This window comes from Anser brachyrhynchus (assembly GCF_964034855.1).
Source record: "Anser brachyrhynchus genome assembly, chromosome: 6".
NCBI classification, from domain to species: Eukaryota; Metazoa; Chordata; class Aves; order Anseriformes; family Anatidae; genus Anser; species Anser brachyrhynchus.
The window spans coordinates 33,949,528-33,964,635 of NC_137700.1; positions in this window are offsets into that span (position 1 = coordinate 33,949,528).

Genomic DNA, 15,108 nt, shown 5'->3' on the forward strand with positions numbered 1-15,108 from the left:
TGTTGTGTTGGACTGGGGACAACTGGTATGCCCCCGGGGAACTGTTGATTCTGGGTTCTGGGCAGCAGCTGGCAAGCCTCTTGTGCCACTTCCCAGGCTAAACATTGAAGACCTCTTCTGCAGAGGGTGCCAGCCTGCATAGGTGCAATAGCCCAGCCACTCAGCAACTTGACTTGATTGAGCTCTGCCAGCTGGAGCCATGTCTTTCCAACTCAGAGCCTGTGATTCCTGCCACACACAGGAAGTGCATGTGAGCCCCAGACCCCCTGAATGATCATCAAACATCAGCAGGATATACAAAATCGTATTCTGCCCCCCAGACAAAGAAGCCTTTCACAACAAGATATTTATTCTGCCACAGGATGGCAAATTTGGAAATGGTTTGAGTTTAGATAGGTGCCAAGTACATATCACTTGGCTTGGAGAGTCACACTTGATGCTTATGTAGGTAGGATGGGGCATAGTGACTGCAACTATTGTCCTTTCTTTGCCCTCCCTTCCCCCCACATCAATCATGATTTTTCAAGTCGCTGGCATAAGGGAGAGCAAGAAAACAGGTCCCTGCTATTGTGCCACTCCAGGTGTCATCTGCCCCAGGCCAAGGGCTGTGCCTACCCCCCAACTGGGTCCAGCTGTGTGGGAGAAGATCCTCCCCTTGCCAGTCTCAGAAACAGAGCTTCCGAACATTAAATACTGTAACAGTCAGCTGGTTTTCCCCCATCAAATTACCATGTTATGGAATAGTCTGAAACTTAAATACAATGAACTTTATTGCCAATCTGACGTTTATTTGCAATATATATTTACTGCTGGGAGAGCGAGGGTGAACACTGTGTTTTCTACTCTGTCAAACAGTAGAAAGATACAGCAGGCCTCTCCCTATTACCTCCACTAAGAATCAGATTTATTTACCTTGACTTCAGAGAGTTATTTTCACTTGATATCTCCATATTTTTACAAGATGAGTGAGATCTACCTGACTCTTAATAAGGTACAAACACATCCTTCCTCTTTGATTGTGATATCCTGACATGGGGGAAAGTGCTGAAAGCAGAGGATGTTTGTTATTTTACAAGCTTTTTACAATACCAGCCTAATGAGATAATGTATTTATTTATTATAACAATAAACACAGCTGTAAAATGGACCATAAAAATAATAGATGACTCACAGATTTCTATACCCAACATGTCAGCTGTAATTGGGGAATAAATTAAATGATCCATCTGCCTGCCGTCTTCTACACTATTTTCCCTAGTATCCTCAATATTTAAATACAGTCAGCATTATTTATATTAATTACTCACTAACAACAACGACAACAAAAACTCTGCATGGAAATTGATTGGCCTAGTAGTATAATTCCCCTGCCACATCACATATACACAATATTCTTTCCCCTACATTTAAATCTAATGAGTATGATGGACTTGCTTTTCTTTATTAATAGTTTTCACTTTATCATGCCAATACTATTGAGTGTTCTCCTTATTAGTGTCTTGGAGACATCGCTAGCAAAGATATATCATATAAAAGGTTGAGAGACAGTTCAATCCATTAAGCTGGGAATGAAAGCTTCCTCTCCTTTCCAACAGCAGCAGCTTCAGAAACGAAGAACTCTGCCACAGTCCTAAAACTGCAATGAATGATATCACCAAAAGACGCTAACAAAGGTGAGGTGTTTGGGGTAACAGACATTATACATTTATACAAGCAGATCTTGAGAAATATTCCTTGTATCAAGAGTGTGTAAACGTATATATGCAAATACTGGCATTTATATAAACAAGACAGGACAGAGAAATTGATATGCAGCAGGTTATTGTTGGACACAAATTTCTTGCATGTCTTTGCTCAGGGTTAGATTCATCAGGGCATAATGCCATTGCTTTGGGGAACATTAATTGGCCAGTGACAGGCTAAGTAATTGACACCCCATCAAGTTCCTTCACTCTTCAGCCAGTACATCAAATCTAGAATTAATGCAGTATTACCTCAGGAGTTGACTGAGAAAAACAGGTACAATGAAGTAAAAAAGCTATGTTTCAGAAATTTCTTTCTATTTTCAACCTAAGTGTAGAGATATTGTGTCTAGCGCAGAAGTTCCTATGTTAATAGCTCAGTCTGTGTTTAAAAATTAATTCATTTTTTAAATAGGACAATTACAGTAGGCTAAAAAGACTTGAAATTTTGGGATTCTTCTTTTTTTCTGTGAAACCCAATATTAGGAGTCATTTAGAGACCTGTAGAAGCTGTTGATTATGATAGATTAAATATCAGAGAATATTTAGCGGGACTCTGGGTTTTTCCACTACTCCAGCTGTTAACTGATGCATCCTAGACTGGACCCTACCCAATGTGGACACCAAATTGGATCCAGTCTTCCTCCTCTAACCAGCATTTTAAAGTATTTCAGCTTAACAGCATTGAACACTGAAAACTTCATTAGCACATTAGTCTTTCTGTCATCTTTGAAGACATTCAGAAATTTTAAATATTTACTGTGAGTGTAACAGTACAATATAACAATATAGAAATAATTAAAAGTCTTGTAATTAATTAACAAAATACATGAATATGTTTACAAGTAAAATTTACACTAGTTATTTTTAGGAAATAAAATTGCCTCTAATTTATTTGGAATTTGATCAACTCCACATTTCTCAAGATAAGCTCTAAGGTTAAAGATTTTAAAGTACCCAAGAGTCATTAAGATCATCCAGTCAGAATTGCACAGTTATCTCCTAACATAATTTATTTTCTTTTGAACTGTTCACATTTTTTTCCTCCAACTCTCAAATAACTCTGGCTCACACTTTCTGTAGGTAAAAAATTAATGTTGCCTGCTAAGTTTAATGGACCCTTTAAAAATGCCTTCTCTATTGCTGTTCTCCATCAGATCCTTGTGTCTTCTGACAGTCTGATTTTCTATGTAGCTGAAACTTAAATAGTGCAGCTATGTAGAAAAACACAGGGTATTTTGGGGTAGGGCTTTTTTTTTCCGTGGTGGGTTATTTGGAAGAGGTTTTTTGTTTGTTTGTTTGTTTGTTTTGGGGGGGCACAAAATCTTTCAGAAAAATCTCTCAGACAAACAAGAGAACAAAACACTCCTGCCTTCACTGAGAGGGTTTCATATATAACACACAGGAGGTGCGTCTGCAGTGACCAGTACTCAAGCCAGCAACAATAGTCTCAGTGATGGGAATTCTGCTCACAGGTTATTTTGTCTAAGTAAAAGAAGATGGTCAGGTAGCTATATTTCAGAACCAGTTTTTATGTGTACTTACAATTTTTATTCTTCTCTCATCCCTCTCTTCCAGAGTGCATAAAGCAACCTATTGCAAACACCCTGCATGAGTATCTCATTGATATGCAGGTGCAAAGCTATTTCTTCTTGTCAGCAATTAAAAAGTTTTGAGTGTCTGTGGCAACTGGTTATAGAGGTTATTTCTAGTTAGTGCTATTATGGGATTCCACTTTCTCTGTTTTCTATTTTAGCCCATTCTCTATTACTTTTCCAAAGGCTTCAGTAGCAAAGCACCACTCAGAATGAGACAGGAAATCTGAATAGTAGACATTATTCTACTTTCCTAAAAAGAAAAACGATATGACTTCTGGAAGAGGCTTAGTGTGACATTTTTATCAAGAATAATAGAAGAGATGTTTCAGTTTCTGTTCAGTGTTCATCATTTCACCAGCTGCAGTAATAAGCCATAAATTCTGGAGTGTTTTACTTTGGGATTAGCATGTTGGTGGAGTCCTCTAAACAAATTCACATCTGGTGTAGTTGCCCTGACAGATACAGAATTGTACCAGGAAGAAATTTTATGGGTCATATATTTGTAGAAGTTTTTCTCCAGCTGTTTTTCTTGGATTTTTCTCAGCCAGAAACTAGCACAGAAACTGCACCTTTTATTAATGCCACTCCAGATCCTTACAGGGGAAAAAAAAAAAAGTCATAGGTTAGAGAAAGAAACACCATCTCTTCTCCCTGCAGTTAACTTATTTTCTACTAACTTGGCCATTCAAGATTGTTCTTCTCTTCTCCTGTGTGCTGTAGGGTAAAAATTGTCTTTATGATGGACAACTCTGTGTAATCAGGTCCATTAACTGTATTACGCCAGCAAGCTAACCTTTCTCTAGTCAAGATGCCTTGCTTAAAAAAAGTTTTGAAGGCATAACACAGTTCTCTGGAACAATCTGACACTACCTATCTGTAGCTAATATTAGCCCTGGGCAGATTCAGGGAGATTTCTTTCACCTTCCAATAGCTGCTTTTAGCTACAAATGTACCTTAGTTCTCATAGTTTCCAAGGGAATCAAGGAATATTTATTCCATACTGCTATCTTTCCATAACCTCAATAAAGATTAAGATTTTCATTTCCTGATTGGTTTTTGGTGGTGGTGGTGGTGGTTGGTTGGTTGGTTGGTTTTGTTTTTTGTTTTTTGTTTTTATTTCCTTTTCACATAGGTTAGGGTCAAATGTTGATGACAGACAGTTTTGCATTTGATGTCTTTGAAATATTGTCACTATGATTTATTCCAATAAGTATGATAGTAGTAGTACTGAGCTATCCATCACTTCCCTGGGTTCCCAGATAGAGGAACGGTGGAATTGTTTTTTTCCCCCAACACTCTTGCAGCATAATAAATCTTCAGGTTGTCACTTTTATAATCAATACCGAGCAATTTTTATTTTATTATCAAAAATCCAACAAAACAATGGCCGTATGCAGTGCTATCCTCCACTAATGAAATGCAGCTATATCTAGGGGCACGGACATAATGGCTCTTTTAATTGTTCAGAGCAGATGCAGTAACGTTTTAGGACAGGAAGAGGAATGTTGTTGTACATAACTAGCCCTGGAGGAAGAATCTGAAGAAACAGCATATCATAGCCTGAATCTTGCTCATAGTCAGAGCAAGAATTAATCTACCATCGCTAACTTGTGTATGTAGATGTTTTGGAGTCTTCAATGTCTGCAGGAATTTATGCATCTTCTGAATGATGAATTCTCTTGCTTCGACATTGACTGAGGAGTGAGGAACTTCACCAGCTTTATAAATCACCTTATCTCTGATACCATCTGAGTGCCATTGGGAAAAGTTCTATTGTTCTGTTAGTAAAGCCCAGCCCCACAAGTTGTGGTGGAATAGGCTAAATGTTCTCACTGCCATCAGCCCTATTTGTGACTGATCTGTGATTCAGTATTAGTAAATCTAAATATAATATTGTTGAGAGGTTGTGATATACAGAATTTTCTAAGTATTTCACATTTACCAGTGGAGAAGGATATCAGCTACTGGACGTAATTTTATCTATTAACTTGAAAGGGAACAGAAAATTCCCAGGGCTCTTGGAAAAACCTACTCAAGAAGAATATAGTCATACAGCCATCCCAGAGAAGTTCACCATCCATGATGCAGACGTTACTACAGGCAAATAAACTAGCTTATGAAAAGTGTAATGGAGTATAAAATAACCTTAAATGCAAACATCATTAGGTGAGATTTGCTGCAATGTGGTTGCTGTCCAAGTCCAAATTGTATTAGAGACAGCTGTTCATAATCACTATCCAATTCCGTATGGGGCAGTCCATACAAGAAAGATAAGGTCCAGAAGGAATAACTAAACTTGACTAGTTTGATGGGCACAGCTATTAGGCCCTTTTTTCACCATTAGAGTCGACGGGTATCACATACAGTTGCATTCATACTCCATCTCATTACATATTTCTGCACAACCACTCTCCTACCACCTTGTCCTCTCCTCATTTTATCCATGGACTGGCACACCTATACATTCAAGTATATGGATCACCAGTTGAATGGACACCAAGGTACCCAGCTGCAAATCTGAAAAAATGCAAGGACAAGGCTTTAGGATGAAAAAGGAATTAAACAAGGGCCTTGCAAATTCAGTATTCCAAGGCATGTCTCAGCTTTGTTGGGCATAACCCAACGATAGCCTTTCTAGAGTGAGGTTGAGGAACACTTGTGAGGACAAGTCTCATCAGGGCCTGGGTAGATGATCTCTGAGCTGACCATCCATCTCTCCATGCCACCAGGGATGAAGGATGAATGTATTTATCACTGTCTGGTGGAAGAAGCAATCTATTTATTGTTTATTTATTTCACCATAAATAGAAAGTACTTTTACAGCAGAATTGGAGATTGACTTTGGACAGTGAGTCTCTGCAACCTCTTTTTAGTAAATATTCACCACAGAGAATTTTTGTCAATATTGTTTACCATATAAAAATAATAACTGAGGAATATTCTCCTTTTTGTTAAATAGGGGTTAACCAAACAACACCCTGAAAAAATTATGCCTGCTGCTGTTTTACACTAGTTTTTAATTTTTGCTCTTTTGTTTCTTAGATTTCTTTGACTCCAAAGCTAGAACACTTGCTGTGTTACCATGCCAATATGACTTTCAGAGAGGGCTGAATGTCAACATATGATGAGCTTTCATTTATAGCCTGATGGCATCCTGGTTACAGAGACAATATTAGGTAAAGTTTACATGCAGACCCTGAAGCCTGTGTTGTGAAAATCAGTGAAATATTTCCAACTGATATTAATAGATGGCAGAAGTGTCTGAAGTTTGGACTACCAAAGGTGAGTGTAGTAAAGTCAAAGAAAGCGCATGTGAGGTCAGCTTCAAAAATAGTAAAATCAGTCCATCTAAGGCTTAATATCAAGTGTTTTGGTTGCTGTGATAGACAAAATTTTGGGATACATTTTGTTGTTCTTTCCAACAAAGTCCAAAAAAATGACCTTGCTACCAGCTCCTCAATGAGCCAAATGGTGGAAAATGGGCATGAAGAGTTCTTCTCCCAAAAATATGAGGAGAAACCCAGAAGAACCAAAGAGAAAGTGAGAACTTGGGAAAAAGTGAGAAGTCACAGACTTGAAACCATAACAATAAATCAGTGGAGGCAGTATCAGGCAGCAAAAGTTCAGATGCTAGGAAGTGACTCATGCTTAGTGAATAAAGGCAGGAAAGCCAGTGGTACATGGGGATGGTGGCACAGTCACAGGATGTGGGTTAATCGCTTAAAACATGCTGAATGAAAAAGTGTCTTTTGAAGGACTTAGGTAAAGAAGGCCTCAAAACTGAGGTAAAGTCCAGAACAGTTTTAGCCACAAGCATTGTTAGACACACTGAAGTATTTAATTCTGCTAAATGCTAGGTAATACCACTAACTTGCATTTCAGATTTGGAAATAGCAATAGAATTGAATTTCATCCAGCTAACTGGAATTAAGACTGTCTATTAGAGAGAAGCCGAAAATGTCAATTGAATAGTTGGGCCAGTATAATCATTTAAAAATTCTGTAATGATGTGTCAAAACCCTATAATAATATTTCTAAGAGCCCCAGAAATAGTGGTCTATTATGTGCACAGTTTTCATTATTTTCAGTAAAGATGCCCCAAAAATACAATATTTACCAGTCACAGAAAGAACAGCATGATCAAGGCTTAGGAAACTCTCTAAGTTCACCTGTGTGCTTATGCACACTAGAAGTATCACAACCCATTTTCTGAGTCATAATTTTCACTGTTCCTGTACCAGCACCTCCATAACTACAAACAGTAAGGCTTTTCTCTCCCCAGGGAAAATTGTTTTGTCAACATATCTTGGCTGGATTCCACTGTGACAATGTAGCTGAAAATCTGACATAGGTACCAATGTCTACCCCAGCCTGAGCCACACATCATAATTCACCACAACAGAAAGAGAGGCGTGCCTTGGTTTATTACTATTTTATTTGCATGGCTGTCAATATCCAAGGCCATACACAGATGATGATTTAACCTTCATTGCAATTAGGTTACGAATGCTGTTCCAATTACCATGCTGATTTCTCTTTGATGACCTGCTCACTCAGTGATTCAAACTGTCTCTGCTAACATGAGGACACTCTGCCTTGCATGACATTAATAAATCTTTCATCAGTACATTTCAGATTCATTGCAGTTACAAGCAAAGTTGTTTGAACTCATGTTGTGCTGTTTGATGTATCTTTTAAGGATGCTCACAGCAGAGAGAGGCCAGAACTGGGACAGCCTCCTGAAAGATGCAGATACAAACCCTAATTTTATACTATCTGCTGAATCTTTGAGAGTGTTAGGGCTAGAAGCAGAATACCAGTTCTAACGTTCCTCCAAAGAATTCAGGTCCAACCTCAAACTTTCCAGCATGGCCTGTCTGATCATCTGGACTTAGAAAAAAGTAGAGATGTAAAATACAAACATGCCCCGAATTTGATGTCAGTTATAAATGGAAAAATATCTAAGAGTGAAAATTGTCTAGCATTTTATTTAATATATATCTTCTTGTGATACTGAGAATTGTCTTTTATTAGGTGATAACTATTTTAAACTTTATCATCTATCTCTGAAAGTGAGTCAAAATGAATGATGGGTAGATCTTCATCAATTGTCAGGACACTGACCACTGAGGATAATCAAATTTGCTAAGCATGATTAAGCACTAACTTTATGTTCAAGTCCCTGAGAAAAGCAATACAATCCTTCCCTGATCAGGACTCTAAACCCACTAAAATGTGTACAGAAATTGTCCTCCCCCAACCCACTCCCAGAACAATGCTGTGTTGCAGAGTAATCCTGCTACCTTCACAGGCGTGTGGGCAAGCCCACGGCATGAGACAGCTGTGACTGTTTGTTTTTCTGTATCTAGTTAAAAAATTACTGAGGAGAACATCAGAAGGAGAGTAAAAATCATAATGCCATTTTAATGTAGGCGGAGGCTTTCTGCAACACCAGTCTCTCATCACAGGCACCAGTGAGCCAATCCTTTATCCATTTGATTCATATTCAAAGTAATTTTATCATCCACTGGAGTTGAGACTCTGAGGTTCTGATTAGATAGGTCTTTTGCAGTATACTTGCAACCCTCTTTTTTGGTGTAGATCTGCGACATATTTATCCTAGATAATTGCGTGCTTTTCTTCTTTTTACAAAGTCATTGTTCAGATTTCAACCTCTGATTTTTTTCTGTGCTGTACACCTCACAGTATGTAGATAAAATTGAAATCCTCTTTTTACCAGTCAGCAAGTATCCATTGCTGAGAGATGAAGGCCCAGACCCCATTTCTAACACTGTTTTTGGGGAGCAGAATGCAGCTTGGTGGTGACCAGCAGGTCAGAGGGGGGAAACAGGGAATATTGTCAGTATTTATTCTTATTTGTTATTTTCTCCATACATGTATTATATAACATATGTAATTATGTATTTGTTAGTATCATCTCTATATAATAATATATATATACTTGTAGTCATTACTTAACACAATATGTTTACCTTAAATTCAGACACAGACAGAAATTCCCTGACAAAAGGACTGAAATACCATTGTTTAGTTAAAAAATAACTGCACCTCCCTGGCTATCTGGGATGATTCAATCCCATAAAAATGACCTTAGGAGAGTGAAATGGATGTGGTGGAAACAAACCACCTTGCAAAGTCCACAGAGGCACTGTCCACCAAGATGCTACCTGAGGGGTGCCATCATGAAGCATGCTGTGGGACCCTTGAAGATTTCACATTTTTTTTTCATCATCCAATTCCCAAGAGGAAAAAGCCATTGGAAGAATAAGATCAGGTGTGAGCAGGAGTACTTTTGACCTTAAATGTTTGACTTTAAGAGCATTTTCCATTTCAAGCAAAAACTGAGGCAGAGGATTAAGGTATAGATTGCACTTGACACAACTCAAGCCTCTGTTTAATTAACAGTTTCAACAGAGCCCTCGTCACTGCTGCATGTAACTTGTTGGAAAATACTGAGTTCTCAGGAAACCTACTGGAAAGAAAAGTAGAGAAATACAATCAGGTTATTTCTGTACAACCAAAATATTTTATAATTTTATGCTTTTTGCATTTTTGTGCAAGAAGTGAAGGCAGAGGGACAGTTGACTGAACTCCACTGTTGAAAATTTACTTTTCTAACTGATGAATGAATAAATATATTCAGGCAGCCAATATGGTCCACATACCACCACAACTAAAATAATAGCCTTCTATTTTCTATTATAATACATGCGGAAGTTCCAGCATTTTACCCTCTGTCTTCAGAAAGCTGCTGACCCTCTTGGGAGGCATTTCACCAACCTTCAGGCTCACTCAAGTTACTGAAGGGAAATGAAACAGGGCCATAACACTCTCTTAGTGGAAAGAGTAACTCTCCATGGACTATTCCAAAGCAGGGACAATCCTGAGAGTTACAGGTGTGCACAGGCATCATTTTGTGAGGACAGTGAATGACAGTGTTTACTGTCAACACTCTTTTTATGACGTTTTGATCACTGACCATTGCCTTTCACTTGCGTGTAAGGCATCTGTTTTACTTTCGTTCACAGCCTTCGAGGGAATCCGTACAGCCTAGCCTGATGCCCCATTAAGAACTCATCAAGCTTTCTGCCTGAGGCCAGCTATCAATCCTGCACCTAAACCGAGGGCACCTCTTCCACAGTAGATTTGCTTCTCTCGTGGAGACATTAGTGTTCACCCTTGATAAAGATCCTCATCATTCAGCAACCATCCGCAGCTTGCTGACCACCTGGGAAGAGGCAAGCAGCCTATTATGAAAAAACAACTGTGACTGGCAGCCTGCAGCAAGACGACTGCAAAGAGAAATGGGTTTGGCTGTGGTCATTAAGGTGAAGACAATTCATTCAACAGCAGCTGTGCTGGGGCTGCATGCAACAGCTCCTTATGGGCCACAACAGGGACCAGAGCAGTGTACAACTGCCTTGCACCCTACAATGGAAACCCTTCCGCAGCAAACATTTCTCTAGGAAAGAGCTAGGTATTTTGCTGGATGACTATTTATACAGTCAGGCACATGCAAGACATTTTCCCAGACACGCGTAATGCCTCTGGGGTTTTCGTACTCCAAGGAACATGGCATGTCTCTTGGAAGCAATACTTGTTCATGTTGGTTAATCTTCCTCAATAGCTTGTTTACGCTTTCACCATATGTTCACTGTCTGCTTGCAGAAGCTGTGTGGCTCTTCGTAATCCCTGGTACCCTTTCTCTTTTCCAAAGTCTGTTTATTATCTTTTAAATTTTGAAGTTTACTCTCCCTTGCACAAGGGACTCTGCTCTCCTGTATTTCTCCAGGACTGCTCAGGTCCTCACAAACTTTTCCTAATACATTTCTGTCACCAAACCTGTAGCTTCTTTTATTAAGACTCAGATGTTTGCCTGCTTTTTTCCACCACCACCATCTTAAATTCAGATGCCCCCCCTCAGCTCTCTTAGAGACTAAAATGACAACATACTGGACCCAACTCTGCAAGCTTTCCTTTCCTTATCCACCAGCTCCCATTCATCTCATTCACCAGAAGTTAGCCTGTTCTCCTTCACCTTGGCTTTGTCATTTTGGCTGGTGGCTAACAGCTCAGCTATGCCATAATCTCTCTTTTGCTTTTGCTCCAGATGTCCTGAAAGTGCACTCTTATTTCAGCAGTGATGTAATATTTTATCTTCTTAATGTCAACACAACTATGGCAGGATTCACCTGTGCTTTCACAGTTCATATCATCTCCAAACACTCCACTTGTATGTTTAATGATTCTACACTGTCTCCTGAAAATAATTTGTCCTCCAAATTCTCTACATGATTAGAAAACTTTCTTCTTGTAAAGACAAACGTAAAGCCAAATGCATGCTTTACTGCCAAAAAAAAAAAAAAGTGACCTCAGCTGCTTCATTTTCCTGCTGACCACTGCAGCAAGACCTCCATATACTTTAGCTAGATTAGGCTGTAATTTCACTCTACACTACTCACTTGCATTCTCCATCATTATTACCATGAATGCTGTACATGCAAAGCAGTTTTCCAGCACTCCCGTACACTTGAAGAGATCCAGGTGTGCTATCACTACAATATCCCAACAGCTCTAGAACAGGGCATCCCATATTGATGCACCCAGCAAGAGCACCCAGTAAATATCGAGGGAGCTATTGAAATCCCTTCCTTCTGTGTGTACAGCCCTGGGCTGTGAAGGAGACATGTTTAAGTTTTCGCCAGGGAAGTGACAGAGGAGCGACAGAATTCTGGACAGCAGCTGAGGGACATGCTGCTGAGGCAAGGCATGAATCTTTTAATGAGATTAGCACACAGAAGCAAGAAAGAGGCAAGGAAGTGCTAGAATTACAGAGAAATCCCTGTACCAAGAAAAACATTCACCAGGATGTTGCTGAGGACAACAAAAAAAAGTACAAGGGAGCAGTGCTTTGCAGGTGAACAGGCTAGATTTAGACTTGCACAAAGAACAATCAATCAATTTTTGTGCTAGCAGCAGTGCCGGAAAAGTGCAGAGCGTAACTGAACTTGGTTTACTTGTTTTATGGAGTTTTAACAGGCTTTTCAGAGCATCTGGCAGAAAGGAATATGGCAAATTTTAACACTATTCATCATTCTTAAGGAACTGATCAAGCTTATAGCTAGCTGATGTGTGAACCTCGAGAGGGAGTGAGTTACTTGACAATACACTGCACACAAGTATCTTGCTTCATTATCTTTTAAATATATACTAAGTATCTGGAATTTAGAAACATTACAGTGGTAAATACAGTAAAAATCTGAGGCCACAAGGAAACTAGTTTCAAGAACAGGACTAGGACTTGACTCTTCTGGATCCATTAGAGGTGATATGATGTTATCAGAGAAGACAATGAGCTCTCTCTGAATATTAGCAGTGTTGAGTGTGGGATGCACAATAAAGCACTTTGATATAAACCAACAGAAAATAAAGACCATTCATCATATAGTTTCTACAGCAAGGGGGAAATTCAGCATACCTGGATGGTGTTGTGAAGAAAGATAAGAGTTTTTTAAAAGGGAATAAAAGCATAATGGTAGCACATCTGCGGTTTATATTGTATAAGTGCACTCATTTATGCTATGTAAAGCTAATATAAATAGGCTGCCAGATGCTACAGCTAATATAAATGAGTGGATATATCTGACCTAATGGTGTTTTACACCCACACTGCATTCTGTTTGCATTGCTATAAATGACAACACAAGACACCAAGCAAGTGGAAAATTGAGAACAGTATTTTAGGTTGGAATATAAAGCAGTGATGTATGCTGTCCCAGTGCTGCTCCGTTCATTTAAATGGGAGTTCTGATGTACACATCAATGCAGATGGAATTAGTCCATTTCAGAATCCTGCTTTTGTTCTTTGCTAAACAATGGGAAAAATTCCCACAATACAAAGCTTACAATGCACAAATAAATCTGCATCCTTCACCTGATCTACAGTCCTGGTATGCATCCACTGAAATTATTTTTATTGCCTCTTTTCAAACAAAATGCCTGTTCCTAATGAGAAGTCCTATATTACAACTTAAATGCCCATTAATATGCACCTAATTTATCAAGAAGGGAAGTGACAAAATACTTTCAGGGAAGCACTGGGAGTATTTCTAGATAATAAAGACATTTTTAACCAGCAGGAGGACAGCTTAACAAAGGCTAGTGTCAAGAATTTTAAAATAAGATTGGTTTAAGCTAGAAGTTAGACATAGAGTACAGAGCTGTTAGCTTCTGGGAAAAGCAATCAGTTCCCAAGGTAGTTTTTATTTTATGAAGTTTTTCCTAGATTAGCCCCTTACTGGAAATGAATTTGGAATCAGATATGTGTTATCAGTTTCAGTATAGAAGTAAATGGTTGAAACTCTGCAACAGGAGTCATGCAGAATCACACATATTTCCAACAGTGACATCAAAAGAAATCTTTCTGTTTTCTTATTGAAATATCTCAGGCCCATTTATCCAGCCCCAAGTCAATAACTTGTATTTGAGTAAAGCACTCTTTGTCTTAGATTAAAGCTTGTCTCCTAGAAAAGCTTTCAGCCCACTGTAAAATCAGAAGAGACTTTGTCCGTATCCCTTTCCTTGTACTTTGTTCTGGTGGTTAATCGCCATTACCATGTTTTCTGAAAAGCTTCTTTTGAGTCTTAAATCAGCTCCATCTTCTGCTTCTTGTGGTGCATCTCTCCTCCAGGCAAAAGAGGTTCTTAATACTGTCCATTTTTTTCTCTTTGTGAACACAGTTTATAAAAAACACAACCTAATTTCCATCTGCACATGCACACATGCACATACAGACTCTTGCTTTTAATCAGCTGCAGCTTGTATGGAGATTTTCTGATCATTTTTATAAAAACATTCACCTCTGACTTTGAAATGGAGCTGCCAGTGCACTTATCACAGCCTTCAGTATTTGTAATCACTCATACCACCATCTAAATAAAATATGATTTGCCTTCTTGTCTAAATTTTTCTTCAAACTTCTCACCTGTAATTTTGTTTAACCTTTGTAGTGATGAAAGGGTCTCTCATTGGATTTTTCTTCCACTTGTAAATGCTTCTGTTCATCTCATGAAGAAGATTGATAAATTTTATTCCCTGAGTCTTTCCCTACATAATGGTTCCCCATCATACAGTCATTAACTCCCTAAAAATTAGTTAACTTCTTTAATTGAGGACAAATATATTCCTGTCTTTTCAGTATTTATGGCCTGAAAACCTAGTATAGCCCTTCCAGAAATGTACCTTGAAGCCATGTGAGATTAGCTAAGCAGACTAGTAACTGTAGCTGCACTTTCATCTACCAGCACCTAGTAGTTCGTCACATTTGTCTTTTTTTTTAACATTAGTCCAACATTAGCCCTATCTTTGCCTCCTGTAGGTTCCCTAGTAAGCTAAAGTTAATTGCACACTAAGATCAGGTGGACAGACATCTGTTCCTCTATTATCCTTTTTTTTCTTTTTAACTCTTAAACTCAGTTATCTGACATTATTTGATGCAAAATATTCTCTAGGAGAAATTGCCTAACATCCTCATTTTATTCATAGACTGGAAATTTCACCTTTGTGTGATGAATTCATCACCTACATCTTTCCAGCTACAGGACAAAAGTATTCTTTGAAAAATTCCTGCTTTCTCTGCACCAAGAAGAGCTTTATTATCTCTCTCTACCATTGAGAGCAATATGTTTTGCAGGGTTTTTTAGTTCCTAATGTAACTGAAAGGGAAGAAGTCTGTATGACTTACAAGC